This window comes from Phascolarctos cinereus, unplaced genomic scaffold (genome assembly GCF_003287225.1).
Source record: "Phascolarctos cinereus isolate Bilbo 61053 unplaced genomic scaffold, phaCin_HiC Scaffold_3;HRSCAF=262, whole genome shotgun sequence".
Taxonomy (NCBI): domain Eukaryota; kingdom Metazoa; phylum Chordata; class Mammalia; order Diprotodontia; family Phascolarctidae; genus Phascolarctos; species Phascolarctos cinereus.
Window position 1 is genome coordinate 235,896,775 of NW_027555736.1, and position 17,314 is coordinate 235,914,088.

Genomic DNA, 17,314 nt, shown 5'->3' on the forward strand with positions numbered 1-17,314 from the left:
GGATCAATATAGATGCTCAGTATAAGTGGAAATAACACAACGTTTGGAAAAAAGCAGAGTGTAGTCACTTGAGAATTAGTGCAGGGAAATATCTTAGCTAAAATGGATGTCAGAAGTGGCCTTCAAGGTCTAGGATAGAGGATTTTAGCTTTTTTGTGTGTGTGTGAATTTTGGCATTCTAGTGAAGCCTACAAACTCCTTGTTAGAATAATATTTGTTGCCTACATTCATAATGAAAGGAAATGCTAAATTTCACTTATAGGTTAGTGAAACTAAAGATGTTATTTTTTCCCATCCAAATTCATAGACCCCCTGAAATCTATCCACAGACTCCCTAAGGGGACCATCTGTGGACCTTAGGTTAATGTCTATGAGGAAAGACGATAAACATAAGGACACAACTGCTCCATAATTCAACAACCATGGACATTTCAATTCTTTCAGGGTCTGTGATTTCATTGTTGAGGGCACCCCTTCCACAGACACAGATCACAATCCTTCTAAACTTCATAAACTGTCTCCTAGAGTTGCTGTGGCCAAAAAATTCATTATCCTCCTGCCAACTCATACTTAGACTCTCAGAAATTAGCTAGGCTGGTTCTAGGACAACACATATACAACCCATCACCCTGTTCATTCTTGAAACCTTTCTTGGTCAGTAGGTCTTGCCAAAACTTTTATTCAACTTGCATAGCTAGGATTGTCTCAGTGCCATGGTGAGGCTTCAGGGAAGTACTTTAGTGGAGGGTCATATAGAATACAAACATAATAAAGGGATTAATTCTAAAACATACAGAAACAAAGCAACAACAAGGGGAGACCATTGTGAGTGGCTAGACAGAGAAATATGTCCATAAGCAACTTTGTTTTAAAGAGTTGATTCAAGATATAGCTAAATAGATATAGACAGATAATTATATTATCCCTGTCCCATGGAACCTTCTTTATTCTTCAGGGGATTTGGATACAGACATTTATACATATACATACATATGTATATACACACACATATACATGTGTCCTTTTGCGTGTGTTTATACATAGAATGTCTAGTGAAAAAAATCCAAGCATTGGTCATATTTGAGAACATACACTTTACCATACTGCAAAAGTCTTTCATATAATGACATTGACCTAGGATCCCTCCTGTCTTGTATCTCACCATCAGTTACATGTATTTCTTAATACTCCACATTACAATTTCCATTTCTCTCACCACCTGCAACATGAGGACTTACAGGCTATTTGTAGTGTATCAATTGCTTTTTATAAGGAATTCAATGATATCTCCTTCGTCTTTATTTAAACAATCCTGATGGCTTGGGTTTTTAATTCTTACAGCACTCATGACATCTTGCTAGACAATATCTTATACAATTACCTTTTCCTTGCTTGTACTGCAATTTCCACCTGGTCATTTCAAGAACACTGCCAAGATAATGTTGTATAACTTGCAGATTATCTCCATCTTTCAAGATTGTCCATTTGAACCAATCAGATGGTCAGATTATAATATAGATAACACCCTCAACAGACAAATGGTTTTTGAGTCATAGACATATTAACAAGATGCATATCATATCTCAAAAGAAGGCCAGGGCCCAAAGAGTTATCAGTGGACCCTGGGAACTGAAGATGGAAGAGCCAGTTGAAGATCTGTAAGTGAGGATGCTGTTTACTGAATTTAGACAGGAGGAAACCTAGGTTGAGTCATATGTATGAAGTCAAGAAGTCAGACACCTGGAAAGATGCTAAGGGTTGTGGGGAATTCTAATATCAAGAAGCAAGGAACAAGGTGGACAGCCAGGAATAAGCAGTCACTGAACACAGTAATGTCGGGCTAGTGATATTTAATGGGAACAGTTGGCTTTGATGTTAGAGGCTCTTGATATGCTAGTTTGTAAGGTTGTAGTTACAGCATTTTGGCCCTGGTGTTGGCTCTGGCATTAGATCTCTCATTTTGAATAATTAATTCATATTCATCCAAGTTTCAAAGGCCCTGAGTCGTATACTTCTGGGTTGGCATTCCCCGTCTATTTGCAGAAGGGAACATAAGGAAGGAAGAATGAAGCTCTTGTAGTACCTAATGTGACCAGGGGAGGCAGTGTTGTGTAATAGTAATAGCATTGGTCTCAGAAAGCTGAGGAAAATCATTTAACTGAGCATCATTTTCTTTGTATGTAAAATGAAGATAATGCTAATGCTTGTTCGAGCATTCACAGAATCACAGACTCTCACAGTTGGATGAGAAGTCAGAGGCCATATTATTCAACACACACCTGAACAAGAATCCCCTCCAACAACACACCTGATTTGGTCATTCAGACTTGGTTTGAAGACTTCTAGTGTGAGTGAACCCATTAGGACACAAATTAAAGGGATTAAGTGACTATCAGACAAAACATGCAACCTTTTTTCATATAAACATGGTGAAACAAACGTGTAATGTACTCTTTAATCAAGGGATTAAATTATGTCATTGCTAATCTCAATTACTCTAATCAAATGAAACAGTGATCATATAGGCCTACCTCTAAGGAATGAACCACTTATGTTGTTACTTATGTATGGCAGTCCAAGAAGAAAGGCTCAGAGAAATTCAGTTATTCCTTCCATATGATATCTTGCAGGTTGAGCTGAACTATACTCGAGTTTGTAAACTTGTTCTTACAATTTAAGTAAGATGGAATTGTCCTTTAACTTTTCTCTCAAAGTGTTCCAGTGGGCTAATGATGCATTTTAAAAATAATTTCTACATTTAATTAGCGGGGGCTACCCTGCCACATGAGAATTCATGAAGGGGTTACACTCTATATGACAATTATGATAATGCTCTGAATCTTACATACAGAACTTAAATCTTAAGAATAGATCTTGGTCCTTTCTCACTTTAGCACTTCCTCCTTGGCTGTTTCACTAATCATTTAAATTACCAGGGAGAGTGTAGAGACAAACTACCTTCAACAAAACTCTAATATACCTCTTTGGTTAAAGAAAACAGATCAGGTCTCAGAGAAACATTTTGGACTTCCTAAGTGCTTGTAGCATGATGGTTCCATTTCTGTGGAGAAGGGCAGCAGTATTGTCACAAAGAGTGGCATATAGTAAGAAGAGAGGGAAGAATGTATAGTGTTGGTGCCACATTTAAATTCTCTTCCTAGTCTCCCAACCCAAGACTGAAAAATCCTAAAGTAAGTAGCTACTACTGCATTTGCTGTGCTAGCATTTTTGAAAAATATAACTGGGTCATCATGGGACTCCTCCCCCCCACTCCAGAACTGCTGGACAGGTGTCCCTCCCTGTAGAGCCAAAGCGGGCTTTCCCAGCTCCATGGGAGGTACCCCTGTGCAGCAGATCAGGGGTTCCCCTGATCACCCCTATTACAAAAGAAAGAAAAGCAACTCTCCAAACACTAAGCAGTCCTCCTGGCATGACTTCAGAATGCTTGTGATTAAGATATACTTCTTACTGTTATTCAAAGATCTAGGAATGACTTGCTCCACATAAATAGAAGCTTTGTTTCCCAGCTGTCTGAGAGCATCCTTTTACATATCCTTAGGGTGCTAGAACAGTAGGACTTCTCTAAATGTTTCTCAGACTCCAAGTAAATGAAAAGAAAGAGAAAAAGGATACTGAAAGCTTTAACATTTATAGGTAATCTATATTTACAGTATATTTTTTTCTTTTTCAGCTGTAAAGTACAAATGTGTGTGTGTTTATCAGAGGATAGTATTGTCAGTAGCAACAGAGTCAGCAGCTGGATGTGCAACAAATTAATTGAGGTGGCTTGCGTTGCACTATCCTCATTCATTTACATGCCCCACTTGTTTTTCTGCTGGTTGGGGTTAGGATGAATACACATAGGAAAGAATACCTATTCAGATTTTTTAAAATAGACCTCTAATTTCCCCAGTATAGGGTGCTTCTAGTGAGGAAACTCTCTCTACTAATACAGATCAATAATTGTTTTACAGTTTATAGTCTAAGAGAACTGCCAAGGGCATTGACAGTGATTTGCTCAGTGTCTCACAGACTGCATGTGTCAAATGCAGGACATGAACCCAGGAAATCCAAACTGTAAGGTCAGCTTTTTATCTACTGTGCTTATGATACTTCCCTATAAAGAATTCCATTGGGAAAAGAAAGCAAAGTGATTTTAAAATCCAATTTTATTTTATTTCTCTCTTTCTCTCCCCTACCCCATTGAAAAATTGAGAAAAATAAAATCCCTGTTATAAATATGTTAAGGAAAACAAATTCCTTTATTAGCCATGTCAACCACGCAACCAACCAAAAAACTAGAAGTCTCAATAGTTCATGACATCACTATTGGGGGATGGGAAGCATGTTTCATCATGAATTCTCTGTAATTGTGGTTGGTCCTTGTGTGGATCAGAGTTCCCAAGTCTTTCAGAGCTGTGTGTTCTTATTGTATAAATTGTTCTCCTGTTCCACTCACTTTGCTCTGCATCAGTTCACACAAATCTTACCAGGTTTCTCTGACAACCACCCCTTTCATCATTTCTTAGAATACACTAGTATGCCATCACAATCCATACACCATAACTTCTTTAGCCATTCTCCAATCAATGAGCACCCCTTCAGTTCTTTGCCACCACAGACAGACCGCTCTAAATGTTTGTACATATATGTCTTTGCCCTGAAATAAAAAAAAAAAATTAAAGAGTACATTATCACATTTAAATAATCCACTAGGAAAAGACTCTTCTCTATTAAGGGATGGGGTGGTTGGAGTGGAAGTCATAGTCTGATAAATCTCTCCCTCTATTGTAGGATAGGTAGGTTAGAGTCAAGTATTTCTGAATTCATGATTGTGGGAAGCCTAGGGGTAAACCTTCAGTCTCTGCCACAGATAATCATAGAGGGTGTTCCCTCTATAAAGGAGCCTTCATAGTAAAAACCACTAGCAAGAGAACATGACAAAAGTGGGTGAAAACTTTGGTGTTCAAATAGCTGCATTTAAAAGAGAGAGTTCGTTCCTCTCACCCAACTTCCTGCTGCCACATTATTTACCAGTAATATTGTGGTTTATGTAGTCTAATATGTTTGTGTGTTCAATTCTGTAGCAGATTTCCTGGTGGTTTGGAGGGGAGTAATTTTTAAGTTCTAAACTTAGTAACCATAAATAAAAAACAAATGTTCAAATGGGCAAAGTTGTTAAAATGAGATCATGCATAAAACCATAAGCTCAAAATTATTTACAATTTGTTAAAAACTATATCCACTTTGACAAAATAATAACTAAAATGTCCTATTTGCTCCCACATCCCCTTCTGGTTTCTTTTTCTTGTGTGTATTTTTTAAACAATATTTTAGTTTTTCCAATTATGTGTAAAGACACTTTTTAAAGTTCATTTAAAACAAATTTGAGCGCCAAATTTTTTTCTCCCTCCATCCTTCTCCTCTCTCTCTCTAAAACAGTAAGCAATTTGATATGTTATATATGTGCAATCATGAAAAATGTGTTAGTCATGTTGTGAAAGAAGAAACAGACCCAAAGCAAAAAACTCTTATGGGTATTTTTTTTTTTTAGGCAATTGGGGTTAAGTGACTTGCCCAGGGTCACACAGCTAGTAATTATCAAGTGTTTGGTCTGAGGCTGGATTTGAACTCAAGTCCTCCTGACTTCAGGGCTGGTGCTCTATATCCACTGCGCCACCTAGCTGCCCTAGTGTATTTTTTTTAAAATTTAATCTTATTATATTTGTACACAGTCATGGTGTGGATATTGTTATTTGATTCTGATTTCTTGACCCTGTATAATTGTTTTTCCATATCTCTTTGCATTATTCGTATTTGTCATTTTTCATGGTATAAAAATCTTTCCGTATATTATTAGCCATTCCTTAGTTATCAGACATAGAAGTGGTCTTTGGGTTGTTGCTATTACATGTAAAATAATTATGATTTTGGTACAGATTCATCTTTTTTTAATATAATTTTTGAGAGGTAATATGGCAGAGAGGATACAGAATTGACCTCAGTGTTAGGAAGTCCTCTGTTCAAGTCACACTTCTGACACACATTGATTGTGTGATCCTGGTCAAGTCCCTTGACCTCTCAGTGTTCCAGGCAACTATTTAAGACTATAAATAGCGCAAGAGTTATTAATTTGCATTGGTAGAAGGAGCTACTTTATCCTGAATTATATCATTGAAATAATAGTCCAAGACTCCCCCATCCCATTAGTCCCCAAGAAAACAAAACAAAAAAGCATCCTAATTATAGTCCTAGCAGCATAGAATCAATTTGGTAACTTGCTTTCCAAAAAGTTTGAGCCAATCCATAGCACCACTACTGATATAAATAAACATTACATTTTATGGGGTTTTTTTAAATGTGCTTATCATTAAAAGTTATTTGGTCTTGGTTTTGTCTTAGCACTGGGTATGGATTCCATTTCCAGGATTCTTCTCTATGGGGTTTTTACAGTTTTGCTGATGTCTTCAACCAACCTGTTAGACCAGTGTTCACTGGGGTCAGGGTAACATATGAAAATTTCACTCTTGGTACGAGCACACTCAAGTCAGATTTGAAAGCAGCCACCCATGCACGAAAAATGAATATATTAATTTGTCACATTTTCTGTACAGGAAATACATACCTTAAATGAAGGTGATCTCCCCCGCAAAACAGTAACGTAGTGAGATTAATGAATGACAGGTGACCTTCCATATACTGGAATTTGAGTTTGGGCAAGCTTTCACAAAGATGAACTGCTAATCTGATCTACCTACAACTCTTGAACGTGAAAAAAAAATGGACTAGAAAATTTCTGAGGACAAACTCACCTAGTCCTGAGCTTTCACTCTTACCTTCTGCTAAGCTTCTTGTGGCACTTGAGCACTCTGAAAGAGATCGCTGTTCTTAGGAAATTCAAATGAAATAAGAAACCCTGGATAAAGCAGTTAGCAGCATTGTCCACATCTCAACAGTCTTATGTTTGCTTTGTAGCCACCGTGTTTCAGACCAAATGTTTTTTCCATCCCTAGAAATGAGTTTTTAAAACTGTATCCACAAGCTTTTCTAGGTGTAAACTTTTCATAAATGCTATTATTTGTGCCTGGCACTAATTGGAGAGTTTAATATCTATTCTGTAGGGCAGATTGATAGAATTGTTAATTATTATATTGGCCTGAATACAAACTGCACTTTTCTCCCTAAACCTGTCTTATACAAAATTAAGTGCAGTTCTGCAATCACACAGTGAAGAGAACAATGAAAATGATGAAAACAAAGAGAACAGTGATAAGAAAAATGAATAAAACATCTTTATCTTAATTGAAATACATATAACAAAAAATTTTCTTGGTAAATTTTAAAGTATAGTGTTTTTTGTAATTATTTTCAATGTTTACATAAACATTTTTTCCCTCCCAAAGATATCTTATTTCAAGGGTGTGGCTTATGTTTGGGGGGAGGGGGCAGTCTATATTTGAATGGCTAAGGTATAATTCCATCTGTTTACAGCTATCAAATACTTAGGAGTTAATCACTAGTAACCAGGTGAAAATGTTACTATTTTCCCCATGAAATAGGAAAATTGACAGATTCAAATGTTAAATGTTTTTTCAAAGTCCCATAGGAAAGCAGAGGTAGAAGAGATCCACAGTTGTTCTGACTATTCTCATTCACAGTCTCCTTTGCTACATCATATACTTTCCAACTTTTAAGCTTGTGTGTCCCTTTAGACTTTGTTCTGGCATCTCTTCTATAATATATCTATACTCTCTGCAGAGGTAATCTCATCCATTTTCATGGATTCAGTTATCATCCATGTGCAGATTAATCATGTGTCACATGCACACATGCACACGTATATATGTATGAATGCATGTGTACATAGATATCTATACCTGCTACTTCCATTACCATATCACCAATTGTCTAGCTAACTTCTGTACCTAAGATGTTCCCTTAGCATCTCAAACTCAATATGTCAATCAGCCAGCTAATACTGCACTAATATTTATTAAGCACCTACTAGGTGCCGAGTACTGTGCTAAGTGCTGAGGATACAAAGAAAAGAGGGAAAAATCCCTTTTCTCAAAGACCTTACAGTCTAATGGGGGGGGGAGATAATTTGTGAACAACTATGCACGAATAAGTTATATATAGGTTAAACTGGGAGTAGTCTCAAAGGCAAGCCACTAAAATTAAGGAAGACCAGAAAAGGCTTCTTGTAGAAAGTGGACCTTGAATTGACACTTGAAGAAAACTAAAGCAGAGAAGAAGAGGGAGAGAATTCTGGGTATGGAAGAGTCAATGAAAATTACTTTGAGTAAGGAGATAGAGTATTATGTGCAAGGTAGAGCAAGGAGGCCAAAAGGGAATTCTTTCTATTGGTGGCATGGTACAGTGGATAAAGATAGGACCTCAGAGTCAGGAAGACCTCAGTTCAAGTCTAGTCTTTGACAAATACTGGCCCCTTGGGAAAGCTCCTTAACCTGTCAGTGCCCCAGCTAAATCTCTCTCTCTCTCTCTCTCTCTCTCTCTCTCTCTCTCTCTCTCTCTCTCTCTCTCTCTCTTTCTCTGTGTCTTCCTTTCTCTCTTCTCCCTCTCTCTCTCCTCTATCTTTCCTCTTTCTCTCTTTCTGCCTGCATATGTACATATATACATATACGTATGTATGTATGTATATACACTGTAGTAAAAGCCTCCTTGCTCTTCCTCAAACAAACCCTCCATCTTATATACTCTAGGCATTTCCACTGGCTTTCCCCCATGCTTCTAATGCTATCCTTCCTCATCTCTACCTCCTCAACTCTTCCTTCAACTCCCACCTAAAACAAAATCTTACCTTCTTCAGGAAGCTTTTCCTGCACCCTCTCAATTCTATTGCCTTCTCTGTTGATTATCTTGAAATCATCCTGCACACAACTTGTTTGTCCATAGTTGTTTGCATGTTGTCTTCTGTTTTAGACTGAGAGCTTTTTGAGAGCAGGGAATCTTTTTTTTTTTTGGCTTCTTTTCTTTGTATCTTCAGTGCTTGGTATAGTACCTAGCACATAGTAAGTCCTTAATAAATGTTTATTGACTGAATGATCTGCATTAGCTAATGAAGTTTCTCATTGGAAGCTCCCTATTTTGATGAAATCACTGGTCCAGGTTAAAAAAAAAAGCTATTTTCTCTAGACCCATCCTTCCTCCAAACTCCTCTGTTCTTCGCAATTGCCCAATCCTTATCTGGCCACATGAGTTCAGAACATTGTTTTTGTTTTTATTGTTCAGTCATGTCCGACTCTTTGTTACCCCATTTGGGGTTTTCTTGACAAAGATACTGGAGTGGTTTGCCATTTCCTTCTCTAGCTCATTTTACAGATGAGGTACCAAGGCAAACAGAGGTAAGTGACTTGCTCAGGGTCACTCAATTAGTAAGTGTCTGAGGCCAGTTTTGAATTCATGAAAAGGAGTCTTCCTGACTTCAAGCCTGGCACTCTATACTGTGCCACCTAGCTGCCCAGAACATCAGTGTCACCCTTAACTCTTCCTTTCCTCTTTCTCTTTCCTCTTTCTCTTTCCTCTCATTCAATTAAATCCTAAATCTTCCTGATTCTACTTCAGCAATGTCTCTTAACTCTTTTCTCTATTCACATAGCTACTCTACCCTTATTCCAATTTCTTTACATTCTCCTCTGTTTTATTGTAATATCCTTCTGATTGGTTTCTACCCTTCCAGTCTTTCCTCTGGATCACCCAGTATCTTTTATTCCTTTCCTCATACTTAAAAAAAAAAAAGGTAGCAACTACATAATTCTCTTTCATAAAAAGTCTCTATGGGGCAAATGCTAGAAATATTTCTACTCTCTCCTACAACAATAGAATTTGAGGTAAAATTTTCAGTGTTTTAATTTTAAGCCATTAGATTGTAAGCTTCTTGAGGGCAGGGACTATCTTTTGCCTCTTTTTTTGTATCCCCACTGCTTACCACGGTGCCTGGCATATAGGAAGCATTTAATAAATGTTTATTGATTGGATAGTTTCCTTATCTATCAAAAAAGGATGAATAATGAATGAATTAATTAATTACTCAATCAAGTGCTTGCCAAGTGTCAAGAACTGTGCTAAGATTGGGGGACACAAGATGGAAAGTGAAATAGTCTCTGCTCTCAGAGAGTTTACATTCTAAAAAGGAGAGAATTTAGCTTCGGGGCAAATGGAAAGGGGTAGTAGTCCTCAGGGTGCAGTAACAGGGCAGATAGTAAGGCTCAGTATTCTGGAGGGTGACTGGCAGGGCAGATGGCAGTGCCTGAGAGTCTGCAATGCACAATGGTAGAACTGATGGTAAGGCCCATTTGTCCTTAAGATGTAGCTAAATTACTAATGACATTAATTCCCTTACTTCCTTCAGAGAGATACTGTAGATTCTGGGTGAGATGAGGTGTCTTCTCCAAAAAGGGGTAAAAGCTGCCAGCTGTATGCATTTCTAGTATAGAGGATGAGAGGGAAACTTGGTCTCTCTCTACCTTAAGTCTCTCCTTTCTCTAATGAATCCTTCACAGAGCTATCAGGGACTTTCCTAAAGCACAACTTTGACTGTCTCACTCAATAAACTATAGCAGCTCCCTATTACCTCCAAAGTAAAACACAACTTCCTCTGTGGGTCATTTAACGCTCCAACCTACCTTTCCAGTCTTATTATACAGTGTTCCAAAAGTCACCATGTCTATGACTCCCTTCACTCACTCTACAATCCAACCAAACTGGCTTTCTTGCTGTCCACTACACATTACAGTCGTCTCACCTCCCATTTCTATGTCTTTGCACATGTCTCTCATTCCCAAAATGTACTGTCTTCTCACCTCAACCTATTGGGATCCCTTGTTTCATTCAAAGATCAGCTTACCTTCCACATCAGACTATTCCTGATCCTTTCAGTTGCAAACGCCTTCCTCCCCACCCCAAATTACTGTATGTTTTTGTACACATTTTGTGTTTATTTATATATGCTCATGTTGTCATCCTTGATATAAAGGTAAGCTCCTTGGACAAAGACGCTATTTATTTATTTTTGACTGTGCATTCCCTGAGTTCATTAGTATTGCAGGTATAATAGATGCCTAATAAATGCTTCTCGGCTTATTGAGAGGAGGCTAATAAGGAAAAGGAAGAATATTATGTCTCATAGTTTCCTATGTGCTAAAATTTATCCCCTTCTGTGTTTGCTTGGGCAAAGTAACTAGAAAAGCAAAGGCTTGGAATAAGGAGAAGCAAAAAGAGAAAGGAGAAAAATCCTCCAGAGGAATGTGCGCTTTGACAGTGGAGAGGGAAAAAAGAAAGAAGCGAAGAAATAAAGCCTGAATAGGTACATAGAAGGATTAGGGTAGGTGCTGGCTTTCTCTTTCTAATGACTCTTCAAAGGTCAATGGAGAAGAAGGGGAAGAAGCCAGTGAAAGAACAAGATAAGGGGAAAAGTCACCTGGATTGCATGATAGAAGGAGGGCAGAAGAGAGAGCCTTTGAAAAGTAATATTTACCACAGGGAACAGATTCATGGGTGATATCAAGAAATGCCCACATAGAACAATACTCTCTAAACTTTTTTGATCATGCACACATACATATGCATTTATAAATCACATACGTGTACTACTGTAAATTGCATGTAAAAAGCACACCCAAAAATTGAAGTTAAAAAGAATTAATTGAAAATGAACATTTTAATGCAATTTTAATTGTATTTGTGAATAGTAGAAAACATTTTGGTTTTTTAATTATTAATGATGTTTTAGTGAGGCCAATGGGATTTTTGAAAAATCTTGCTTTAGCACTTTCTGACAGGTCTTGCTGTAGATTTGGTTTGTTTTGATCTTCGCTTTAATGACTGCCATAACTGAAAAAAGATACCTCATAAAGATATGCAGATCCAAGCAGAAGAAGTGCATTGTTTAAATCATCACAGTCATTTTCCAATCCCATCCACAATTATACTAAAGTTGTCATTGAAATTGGGCTAAAAAATGTCCATCTTCTTGCAAGCTAATTGAAAGAGTTTTCATTTTTATATTTTTAACAAATGGGTTAAAAACCCACTGAAACTCTTAATTTGGAAGAACATGCAACCTCAAAGCATTAGATAAATGTTAGCTACCAATATGAAAAAAAAGAAATTAAGTCCTACTGATATTTAATATGTGAAATGACACTGATATTCTCCATCAGTCTGTGTGTCAGAAAATCATGGGTCACATTTGGTATTCAATCAGTAAATCAAACACACACACACACACACACACACACACACACACACACACACACATTTTGGCTAGGTAATGGAGTTAAGTGACTTGCCCAGGATCACACAGCTAGTAAGTGTCATGTGTCTGAGGTCAGATTTGAACTCAGGTCCTCCTGACTCCAGGGCTGGTGCTCTATCCACTGTGCCACCTAGCTGCCCCTCTCTCCTCACATATATTAAACATACGGTAGACAGATTAGAAAATTTTGTTCCCAAGTTTCAAAAAGTGTATAAAAATTATTTTTTATAGTTTGTTGCCCAAAATTTATATTATTTTGGCATAACACAAGCCTAGTTTGTAAATATTTTGCCAGTTGATTACAAGTGCATACCATCATTAGCTACTTTCTTAAACCATAATATACACTCAAGGAGAAGTTCATCATTATTGTGGCGATAATAATGGGAGACCTTTATTACAATTATGGATGTAAATCTAAATTTCAAATACCATTCTTGATAATTTCTGGTTTTCAGACCCACTTCTTGGCAGGTCACTGTTTTTTTGCTTTTATAATGTGGCTAAAATAGAGCTCATCCCATTTGTAGGAGTGATATCAGCTCTGCCATTTTCTTGTTCACTTATGTTTGTAGTCTTCCTATTATCTCCAATCCATGGTTTCTTTACAGGAATCTTTTTAAGTCACTTGTACATTTTGTGAGGGTAATTTTAGCTTAAACTAGATGACAAAATCCACAGATCTATTTACCTGGGTACTCATAAACTGCAAAATGTTATAATATGTTGAAAGCAAATGAACAAGTGAGGATACTTCTGCAAACCTCTGTCAAATTCCCCAATCTTTCCTCAAGGCATCTCAAATACCATATGTGACCCATAATTTTCTAACACAGAGACTGAAGGAGAATATCAGTGTCAATTCATATATTAAATATCAGTAGGGCTTAATTCCTTCCCCCCCCCATAATAGTAGCTAACATTTATCTAGTGCTTTAAGGTGACAAAGCATGTTGCATATATTATCTCATTTGAGTCTTACAGCAACCCTGTGAGGAAAGTAATATTTATTAAATTAAATTTTATTTTTTTAAATTTCTATAGCATTTATTTTTCCTCCCTCTCTCCTTCTCTAGCCCCTTACTGAAAGAAAGGAGAAAGAAAAAACAAACCCTTATAACAAACAAGTCCCATCAAGCAAAACAAATCCCTATGTTGGGCATGTTCAACAATATATGTCTCATTCTGCATATTAGTTCATCATCTCTCTGTCAGGAAACTGTAGCATTATTCATTACTGGACCTCTGGAATCATGATTGATTATTGTGCTAATCAGAGTTCTTCAGTCTTTCAAAGTTGTTTATTTTCACAGTGTTGATGCTAAAATATAAATTGTTCTCCTGGTTCTGTTTGCTTTACTCTATTGCAGTCTACATGAGTCTGCTCAGATTTCTCTGAAACCAATTTTCCGTTTCTTATAGTGCAATAATATTTCATTATACTTGTATATGATAATGGTATTTTTTTAAAGATAAAAGTAGAAGTTTAATATTTTCCTACATGCCAATGGATCATCTTGTGTACTGTCTATGGTACATATGCCATTCCAGCCCTTCCCCCTTGGAAGCCACTGATATAGAAAACATGTTATTAGAAAATTGACAATAAATTAATTAGGAATGGCTTCAAGGGATATGACCATGGTATTCAACATCCTGGAATTAAATTTCTAAAGCAGAGCAGCAACTGAATTACTCTGACATAGCAAACCAATAAAAAAAAATCCTCCCAAACTTTGTTGACATTAAAAATCAATGTCTATTTCCATAAATATCTTCATGCATAGATGACCAATGCAATTATACAAAGATTGGTGTTTTCATGTAGGATTTTCATGCCTGTAGCTTAGCTCTTCTCTGATTTCTTTTCCTCTTCTTCTGTAGGCCATTAGCTACAATAATTTAGAACATCATTTTGGTGCTGGAAGGGACTGTAGACTTAATTTGTGAAATGGGGACGATAATAACATCTACCTCACAGAGTTATGAAAACGAAATTAAGAGGATATATGCAAAACACTGTCAAACATAAAGCATTATTTAAATGCTTACTCTTATGATTATCATTATTATTATTTACTATCCCCTCATTTGGCAGATGAGAAGCAACATAATATAGTAGAAATAGCACTGGATTTGAAGGTAGAGGTTCTATATTTGAATTCCAGCATCATTACTACTTGAATCACCCTGGGGAAGTCCCTTTGCTTTTCTGTATTTGTTTCCTCTTCAATTTAAAGAGGGATCTAATCCATAAAGTTCCTCTCAAGTCTAAGTTCTATGAAACTGAATGAGGTTCAGAGAGGTTAAGTTCCTTGCCTGTTGGCTCTTGGCAGAAATGAGATAAGTAGAGCCCAGGTGTCTAGGTTTAGTGTTTTTCCCATACTACCCTCAACCTCTTTTCAATTCAATTCAATAAACCTCCTTTGAATACCTACTGTGTGCTAGGTACTGAGAGGGACAGAAAAGCAAGTAAGGCACAACCTCTGCCCTCAAGAAATCTGGTAGGAAATTGAGTGTTGGCTTTGGTTTGGAGATCTACTATCTTCTGTCTTATGCTTTTTTGGCCATCGCAGGAATTTTAACTTCTATTCTAAACCTGTAATTAAATCAGTAAGGCTAAACTTACTGGAGTCTAAATTCTGGCTCCTGCTGTTGAGTGAGTCTGCAAGCCAGAAGTCTTCTTCCACATTTGTTGTCCCAAGAAAAATACTGACTAATACTATTCTTCTTCCCACCTCCTTACACTGCAGGGAAATGGGGGCAATTCGTATAACTCTATACTGGCTTACACCATAGGATGATGGGTTCAGAGTAGAATTACTGCCCACTCAATGCAGAAAATTTAAGAGCACTGGTTCTGGAAAAAGAGAATATAAGTTCAAATTCTACCGCTAACACTATAACCTCGGGCAAATCAATGAACTTCCCTGGACCTCAGCAGTTACATTAACTAAAATGAAGCAATGGGACTAGATGACTGTTGAGGTCCCTTTTAGTTCTAAATCTATAATTTTATAACTGTTGTATAATTCTAGAGCTGGAAAAGACCTCGGAGATCACCTAAGTCATTGCTGGCTCCTTGAACAATTACTCCTGTCTACAAGATTAGAGCAGCTTTGTAAAGGGTATAGAGTCTGTCTTCCCACACTTTGATGCTTCCTGGGCAAGAGGAAAGGAGGTAAAGCTCACAAAGGGCCAAACCTGCAGAACTGCTATTGACTCGGTGTATTATCACTTTCTCACCCAGTTTCTAGAAACTGGCAGTCCTTCTGAGAAGTGGGTTAAGAAGTGGTTTTCCTTCTGATAGGAAAGTCTTTGAGTTCATTTGCATATCATCATCCATAACAGTTCTTCTCAACATCAACACACACACTTTGTGGTAAGTCCCCTACCTGACTTCCCCTTCCTATTCGTCTCTTCCTCGCAAACTTCAGGAGTGCTATTTTGTGATTTTTTTTTCTCTTTAGGACCACTCTTTTTATTTCTTTTTTTTTTCCTTAAAAAGAGATTCTCCACTTTTGATTTTTACACAACACTCAATTCCTGACATACCAACCTTCACCCCCACCCCTACAGAACCTTCCCTAGTAACAAAAGAATGCAATTAAGGAAAACTAAAGTAATTACACATGCAAAATTTGCTCCACTCTTCATTCACATTTCTCTCACCTCATGTTATTTCAAATAGTTTTCCAAAATAGTCCATCATGTATCTTCTAGGCTTAAAATTAGTCACTGTATTTAACTTGTGTTCAGCTACCTTTTGTAATTATTTCCATTTCCATTGATATAGTAGGTATGTATATCATTCCTCTGATTCTGCTTTCTTTCCTCTGCGTCACCTCATAAAAGTCTTTCCATGTTTTTTTCTGAATTCTTCATATGGATATCATCTAATGAGATCATAATATTCCTGTGCTTTCTTTAGTGTAAGGAATGCCTATTGAGAAAATGTTTTCATTGAATATTGGTAACTATTGTACAATTTATAGTTCTAAAGAGTTGCCTGGTATGATGAAACATTAAATAACTTGTAGAGGAGTCACACGTCTTGTATGTGTCACAAGTGGAACTTGAACTGAAATTTTCTTGACTCCAAAGGAATGTCTCTCTCCGCTACATTTATATGTCACAGTGTATTCACCCATTTCCTCATTCAATAGATATCTACTTTCTTTCCTTTTTTAGTTGTTGTTAGCACAAAAAGTGTTCCTATGAATATTTTGGAACTTTTCTTTCTATCTTCAACCTTTAGAGTGTGTGTTGAAAAGTGGTATGGATGAAAAGGTAGTTTAGTGGCATTTTTCTGTAACAACAGATTGCCCTTGGGCTTAGGGAAATGGAGACTCTGCCATTAAGGGAACGAGCTCTATACTCACGGAGATACTGGGTTCAGTCCAGAGGGATCCTAGTCTCTAAACAGATGGGTCAGGCTCTTGTCTCTATGACTCTCTATGTTTTGCCCTAGAACCTGGAGAAATTTTGTCAAAGTTTGTTTACAGTCTTTCGAAGGAAGTCTTAAAAAGTGTCCATGTACATTGTAGATCAGGTATAGGGCAGCTATTTATTTCCTCCACACAAAAGAACTACTTTAAATGCCAAAGGCAATTAAGTAGGTGCACACTGATCTACAACATGAAGCATTAACTCCAAACAAAACAAAACAAAACAAAAACTTATTCTAGGAGGTTGATGTTTAAAACATCAAAACATAAGACCTTTTATAGGATGGCTAAATAACTGTTTAACCTTAATCTTGGCTCATCACTTTCTGAGCAGCTCCTTCAAGGTCCATGTCCTCTGGCAAACCAGGTCATGACTTAGGCTCCTCTTGGTGGTGGTCATTGCCTAGAAGCATGTAGTTACAGGAAACTTCAACTAAGAATCAGTTCTGACCGAAGGAACCAAGGGTTCCTGACTTCTTGATCTCATAAAGTTGCCTCCGGAGCTGGCAATGTTCATCTCATGTTTATAGCATGGGCACCTATGTTAAAGGAGAAAAACACAAAGTCAAAGAAACAGCTAAGGGCATGT